Consider the following 7542-nt stretch of genomic DNA (forward strand, 5'->3'; position numbering starts at 1 on the left):
CTGCTGATGTTGGCAGCTTCCCATTGTTTTCTGGTTCCAGGCCAGGCAGGGATCGCACAGCGACTACCACTTTCCCCTCTTCTCCTGCTTCCTTGTTTCCAACTGACTGTCTCAGCCTAAGACGCCCCTGCTGTTCTTCTCAGCCTCAGCCAGGGCACTGCCTTTCTCTGCCTTTTCTTTCCTAGCCAGCATTGAGTAGTCCTTAGGAAAAATCTTCCCATGCAGAAATCTCAGACTCCTGATTCTGGACATTGACTTTCTCTCTGCCCACCTCCCAGTCCCTGATCGAGCGCTTCGTGTTTGCTAATCCTCTCTGAGCTCTTAGAGAGCAACTTGTGTCCATTCTGAATGCCATGCTTGCTTGTGTGTGTGTGTGTGTGTGTGTGTGTGTGTGTGTGTGTGTGTGTGTGTGTGTGTGAGAGAGAGAGAGAGAGAGAGAGAGAGAGAGAGAGAGAGAGAGAGGGTTACTTGCTGTCTATGCTGACAGTTAGAATTACCCATCTTCCTATCCCTTCTCCCAGACTCTGGGCTGGCTTTCCTTGCTGTCCCATGGCTACCCAACAAGGCAGCAGTCAGGGCCCTGAGCTGCTTGGCCAGAGCGTTGAAACCCAGGTGCCAGCTCTCTGCCTCTGTCTGCTCAGCCAGGACAACCTCTTCTTCCTGGGTGGGCTCCTGTCATCTGCTCTCTTTTCTGTACATTTTTTGATGTGCCAGTATGTGAAAAGCAGATCTAGATACTGCTTCATGTGAGGTTTCTTTCTCCACAAGTCACCCCTTTTTTCTGAGAAGCTTGCCTGCTGAGGGAGGGTAGCAGCTCTGGCTTCTAGTCCCTAGTCACATGCATCTGTCCTCAGTTTCCACACCTATTCAGTGGGCATTATCTTCCTGCCTAACCCTGATGTCTTAAGCTGTAAAAATTGAAGCTAGCTGAATAAGGTTCTTGTCCGAAATCATCATCTTTTCTTCATTATCTCTCAGTGACTAACCTCACCAGTTTTGGACGTGCCCTCTGGAGTGTCTATTATATGTGCACAAGAGTGTGTGTGCAGTACTGTGGTACAGGATCATGAGGAACACCCAGACTCAGTTGGATGATAAACCTGGATTCAGGTGTATCTATGGTATACACCAGTGTCCCCTTACCTGGCACATGCTTAGCACATTGCTCATTGTCGTGGGCGTAAGCCGAGGTTTTGAAACCTCTGGGTCACTAAACCTGGGGTGCCTGGGGCAGGCCCTGCAGCGCTGAACCTCTGGGAGTTCAGGGTTACCTCACTTCAGGTCTCCCACCATCTTTCAGCAACACAGTCATGCAAAGCAACTGTGATGTTATCCTCTAGCCTAAAAAGCCCAGACTTGGGCTAGGGGAGGCCCTCCCTCGTCTGGGAGTCGGGAGAGCATTCTGGTTTGTTTTGGCTGGATGAGGGCCAAGAACAAACTGCAAATAAGGACAGTTTGGACCTTGGAAAATGCTCCATTGTCCCTGGTGAGTTAATTTTACCAGCAGCTGAATTCAGGAGGCTCTGAAGCAGTAATCAGAAAAAAGCACGTCAATTTCCCGTTGGTGAAATTTAATCACCACGTGTGCCTGAGCAGCTGCACCTGAGACACCCAGCTGCAGAGGCTAAATATATAGCGACCAGAGGGATGGGCTGGGTCTCCTACCCTCTCTACCTTGGGAGTGGCCTTCAGGGTCTTTCTCCCACGCACATGCTATCCCACCAGGAAGCCCAAAGTGCAGTAGCTCTCTGCAGAGACTTCTTTAAATGTACCCCTGCACATTTCATCACAGAGTAAACTGAGTCTTCAGAACCTGCCAGATTTTTCTTCAAAGACTGTTGTCTTTGAAAAGAAAAGTAGCCATTTTTCTGTGGTATGAGTCTTTCTCCCCAACACTTTCAGGCACAATGTCCTGGATCTGGATGGCCAAGGCAGGGGCTCAGAGATCTACAATTGAATTCCTTGACACAGCAGCCCCAAGAACTGCTTGTAAATGACCCATGAAAGGAGAAAGAGTGATCTTGTTAATAAGGTCTCAGTATTGTAGAGTCCAAGAAGCCTGCCTTCGGGAACCTGGCCCTGCCAGATTGCCTCTTCAATCTTGGCTGTATTTTAAGTCTAAGTAAAAAATTCAATTATCACAATGACTCATCGTGTCTCCTGAGAAACCCAGGCTCAGCCTCAGCAGCAAGGCAGCTTTCTCCTCACCACAGACAGGTCCTCCCTACCTGTGCTGTCAGGTGCCAGGTAGGTGGCCATGGACAAACCCTGGGAGGCAGTATCTTTCTGTAGGCCTGAGGGCTCTTGGTTGGAGCAAGCCTGTTTCCTCATCAGCAGACGTAATGGGTACTGTACAGCCAGATGGTAACTAAGGAATGATAGCCAAGATTGTCTATGACCTCCATGAATGTGCACACCATGTACACCCACACAAACATTCACATAAACCTGGACATGAGGCCTTTCAGAGGGCAGCTGAAGGCCTTGGAACATCAGCAAGAAGCCAACTCTACCCACGAGGACCCAGCATTTCTGATCCAGGTTGTAGCTGCAAGACATGCTAAGCTAGCAGGAGAGTGAGCCATGCAGCAGGCCGCTTCAACCTGAAGGTGTTTTTCAAGACTTGCCAGGCACCTGTAAATGCCATCTCTGGGCTGTGGCCTAGCGTAGCCAAGAAGCTGTTCAGGAAGGGCTGTTTTTGCCCTCAGATTCTGAATTGCCCTCGAGTAATGATCCAAATACCCCTGTAGTCAACCTTTCCTGCCCATGTTTCTTCTCACAGTGGGTGTTTCCTGTCTTCCTGTGCACTCCTGGGAAAGACATCCCTGGCTTGTTTCTCTTAAAAGCCTTGGGCCTGCTTTCTCCCTTGGCTTCTTTCTATGCTTCACTCACCTCTCCTCTCTATCCCTGCCCATCCTTAGCAGATCATTACAACATGCAGATGGTTGGGCACCTCTAGTATAGAAGAAAGCAACAGTCTGGGTCTTTTTATCTCCAGCTCCTACCTGGTTTCTGCAGAGTCAGGGTGAGCTCCACTACAAGCTACTGAAGCTTCTAGTACAGACATCATAGTCCCTTGATACTTAGCCCTCCAGTGTGACACAGCTTCGTCTCACATCCATGTGGTACAAGTCTCACCATCCTCTTCACAGACTCTGGAATCACCTGCAACTCATGGCTGCATATGCATCACTCCTGGTCTAAAATGGTCATCTCCCAAGTCTCCAGCCCAACTACTGCAAACACCGAAAAGCTCTCCTGAGCATCATCTCTAGGCATCTATTTAAATCACAGTTTTCCCCTAGTAAATGCATCAGAATTAGGATTTCACTATGAGCAGCTAAGTTGGTTGAGACCAAATAATGGATCTAAGTGGGTAATGGGTAAAGTGGGTTATATATCAGTTTACTGAATTTGTCTTTTCACCCATATATGCCAGAAACTACATCTTATATTATCATTTTTAATTTGAGTACTAATATGAACTTTTTACGTGTGTTTTTCCTGCACGGCATAACATAGGCATCATGTGTATGCAGTTCTGTAGAGACCAGAAGATGGCATCAGAACCCCTAGGACTAGTTACAAATGGTTGTCGACCACTATGTGGGTGCTTTTAACCCCTGAGCCCTCTCTCGAGCCATGATATTATGACCTTTTAATAGATGAAGAGGAAGTCACAGGCTCTTTGGTATTATAAACCGAATTGTATTGTGGCAAGCAGAACAGTGGCCCCTTAAGATGCCTACACCTGCCACCTTCCATTTCTCTGAAATTGGAAATGTGCTTCTTCATTTGCAAACAGACATGTATGGAGGTTATCCACATTCCAGATCTTGTCGTAGAGAGTTTCTGTTTCACTCAGGTGGACCCAGTCTAACCAGAGTCCTTAGAGAAGAGAACCACCTTTCCTTGGTCAAAGGGCAATGACATTTTCAGAAAGAACAAGGAGCACGGTTGTAGTGGAGGTCTGTGCCAGGAGTCCAGGAACGCAGGTGACCTTGAGAAGTTGGGAAGGGCTGCAAACCAATCCTCCCCTGGATTTGCTGCTTTCTTATTAGTGTTACAAAATGAGAGGGAAATGCTAGGGAAAGTGTACTGGATGTGTGGTCTGAGAGGGTGCAGTTCAGAAGGAGGCATGGTAGCTGGAGAAGCCATCAGTAATGGCAGGAGCCTGTGCTATCAACTTGTATACATGGTGCAGACTCGAAGCAGAAGAAACCCATGGATCCGTCAAGGCTGCCTTCTAATGATCAATTGGCCAGCTATACCCGAGTGCACAAAGACCTCTTGAAATAACTGCACCAGCTGGGGACCAAGCATTCAAACCCTTGAACCTGTGGGGCACACTGCACGTTAAAACCATGACATCACTGCACTCCTGGAGGGGGAAAACCCATCTTTGTGCTCAATGAAGCCCATTCCAGTCATCTGCTTGACGATCTGTTAGGACAACGAGGTCAGCTATTCATCAGATCTGTGTGATGATCTCTGGTGACAGCAATGGAAAACTAATTTATGCCTTAGTGAACATGAATGCAATTTTAGAGGCCATGTATTATTTTCCTGTAGCAGTGTCGGTATGTTGAATACCTGGCCTGGGAAATCACAAGCTGCTGTCATTGAAAAGGAGATCCAGAGGTTGTGAGTATGATGAGAATACTGACTGGGTGAGCTGATGCTGGGGCACTGGGCCTTCTGTGAAGAGCCTCCAGAGATGATAGCCAGGAGCCATGTGCCCAGGGCTGAGGGAGCATGGTTCTCCCACTCCCCGTTCTCCACCACCACCTTCAGCATCCTCCCCTCAGGCAAGTTGTTATGTATGGTTATGTGACTCCATTACTTCAGAATGTGTCTATGTAATTTGTTGAAGGAATTATTGAAATGTATAATTACAGTGTGCATTGTAATATAAAACAAGTCTATTATATTCATTTGATGGAACCATGTGCCATAATGTCTATTCTAATATAAGTAATCCTACCATTAGAGTGTTATATTGTATGTGGTGGTAATTGTTTCTCCACAGACCTTAGCTACCCTCCTTATCCAGTTGGTTTTCATACTTCTTCAAGGCATTTCTGCTGCCACAATACAGGGATACCTGAGCTTCCCAGGTATGAAAGTATTGGGACTGGGGACACTTTAATCCCATTAGACAGGTGAGTAAGTGAAGCCCAGAGGGGCGAGGCTGTCTGGCCAAGACCCAGAGCTGGTGAGGCTCCTGCCTCCTGGGTCTTAGCCAGTGTTCAGTTCAATGTTTTCTGGTTGCCTCTGGGAATTGGAACCCTATGTTTAAAAGAGTGTAAAGACAGATCGAGGTTGGCATCCAGGAGCCTGATGACTTGAGAGTCCAATAGGCTTCCTTTCCTGCCCTGAGACCCCTTGAGAAACACTAGGGATCCAAGAGATATGCTTTGAAACTAGTGACCCAAGCAAGTCCCTTTTTGTCCAGATGAGAAACTAAGTATTTTGAATGGAATGAGAATGTGTGTGTTCTAGTTTCTTTCGGTTTCCATAACAAAATACATGACATAAAACAACTTAAGGGTAAAAGGGTTGATTTTAGCTCAGAACTCCAGAATACATTCCGTTATTAAGAAGTCAGAGCAGAAACTTGAAGCAGCTATTCACACTCATAGTCAAGACCATAGAGACATGAATACATACATGTTTAGTACTCAGCTTTCTCTTGTCTCAGAGTCCATCACATCAGACCAGAGAGCCGTGAGCTGACTTTCAAGCTAGGTCTTCTCACATCAATTAATCCAATAAAGCAATCTCTTCCAGGCATGCCCACAGGCCAGCCTCATCCGGACAATGCCTGCTTGAGACTTCGCAAATGATTCTAGATTGTGTCAACTCTCACACTGAGATCTCCAAATTGTGAGAAGAGCTAGGTCAACATTCATGGCCCCTGAACTTTCATCCTTTCATGGTTCTTAAGCTCTACTGTCTAGCAACATTGATTCCTGGGGACTTACTAATCTCAGAGTCAGGGACCTAGGCATATCATGGTATAGCAGGTTCAGGAAACTATTTTAGATGGACATCCAGCAGCTCAGAACCTCTCCCTCCAGCTCAGTTTCCTGCACTGGCCTTTCTGGGGCCTCAGTAGGACAAGCCGCCTCCCAAACAATAGCCATGCACCTAGCCCTTACGGCCCATCTGTGCACAGTGTAAAAGCCTCCTTGGCTTCCAGCAGGAGTGCAAGAACATTACTGATATATCTGGGGACTCCTCAGCTAGAGGAGAACCAATGATGGAGGGAGAGCCTTGAGATGAGACCTGGAGGAGTATAAAGTGAGCAGGATGGGAGTGAGCAGGTGAGTGGGTCCTGGGCCAAAAGAGCAGCAGCTGGAGCGAGGAACCTAGATCACTCCAGATGAACAACTGTTCATGTTGCTGCTTTACCAGGATGAGAAGCAACAAAAGGCAAACTTGAGGGACCTGGGAGTTTTGTGCCAGTGACTGTGGAGGGGTTGTGCAAACCTTGCGGGCGACAGCTCTGCTTCAAGTTTACTAGATCACCTTGGCCCTCAGGGCTGAGATCCTAGCCCTTCAGGCTGAGGAGCCACCAGATTGACTACTTTTAATACATGGCCAGGGTCCCTTTTTTTCCCAGTCTTGTGATGTTTTCATCATCTTAGTTGCCTGAGCCCCAGTTTCACAGTGTTTAACCTTCTCAGCTCCTTTATCTCCCTCATTTATTCCTTGAGAGGTATGGAACTCTACTTGTCCTGGGTACTTGTCCCCGCTGCTTCTGGAAGGAATTTCAAGTGACAGTCAGGCATCCTGGGGCCTTTTTTATTTTAGCCATGAGAAGTGGAAGTTCCTAGCCAGGTGCTCTTTTGCCTTGTGATCTGGAGAGCCTCACAGTCATGGTATCATGTTGTGACTCTGAGATCTCCGAAGGGGCTCGAGCAGCCCCAAACTTGGCAAACAGGGCTCTGGCAGGCCTTGCCCTTCCCCCCATTCCCTTTTCCTCACTAAAACCTGTTAGATTACATTCTTTAAGATAGCAATCAAAAGCCCCCCTTTTGGTTGCCCTAAGTAACCTGTCCAGTCAAAATTACTCACCTCGTCTCAACACAGGGTTTCACCCTTTGACCTACAGACTGCATCTATCTCCTTTCTAGACACAGTCCTTTGTCCTTTTGAGGCAAATACCTCCCTACCTCCTCTCCCCTACCCTATGTCCCTTCAGCCCCTCTCCCCCATTCTCTATCTCTCTTTGTCTTTTATTCCCTGTTCTTTGTATGGAGAACTTGATCTTGGGGTCCAGATACCAGTCCTTCCAGCTCTCCTCCAGGTGCCAATGGTCCCAAAGGTCTCTCTCCTTCTTCCAGGAGACAGTAGTGAACAGAGAATGGGGTTTCTGGTGGTATGTACGCTGGACGCAGGCGTGTACTGAGTTTATGATGAAGGAGTAGGAGTGGTCTTTTGCTGGGAATAGAAAAACTGAAAACATTTCCCACTCACCCATTTTGTTCTCTGTCTTGTCACTAGGTCCAGAATCAGCTATTCTTAAGATGTGGTTTC

This window comes from Rattus rattus, chromosome 1 (genome assembly GCF_011064425.1).
Source record: "Rattus rattus isolate New Zealand chromosome 1, Rrattus_CSIRO_v1, whole genome shotgun sequence".
In the NCBI taxonomy this organism is placed as follows: Eukaryota; Metazoa; Chordata; class Mammalia; order Rodentia; family Muridae; genus Rattus; species Rattus rattus.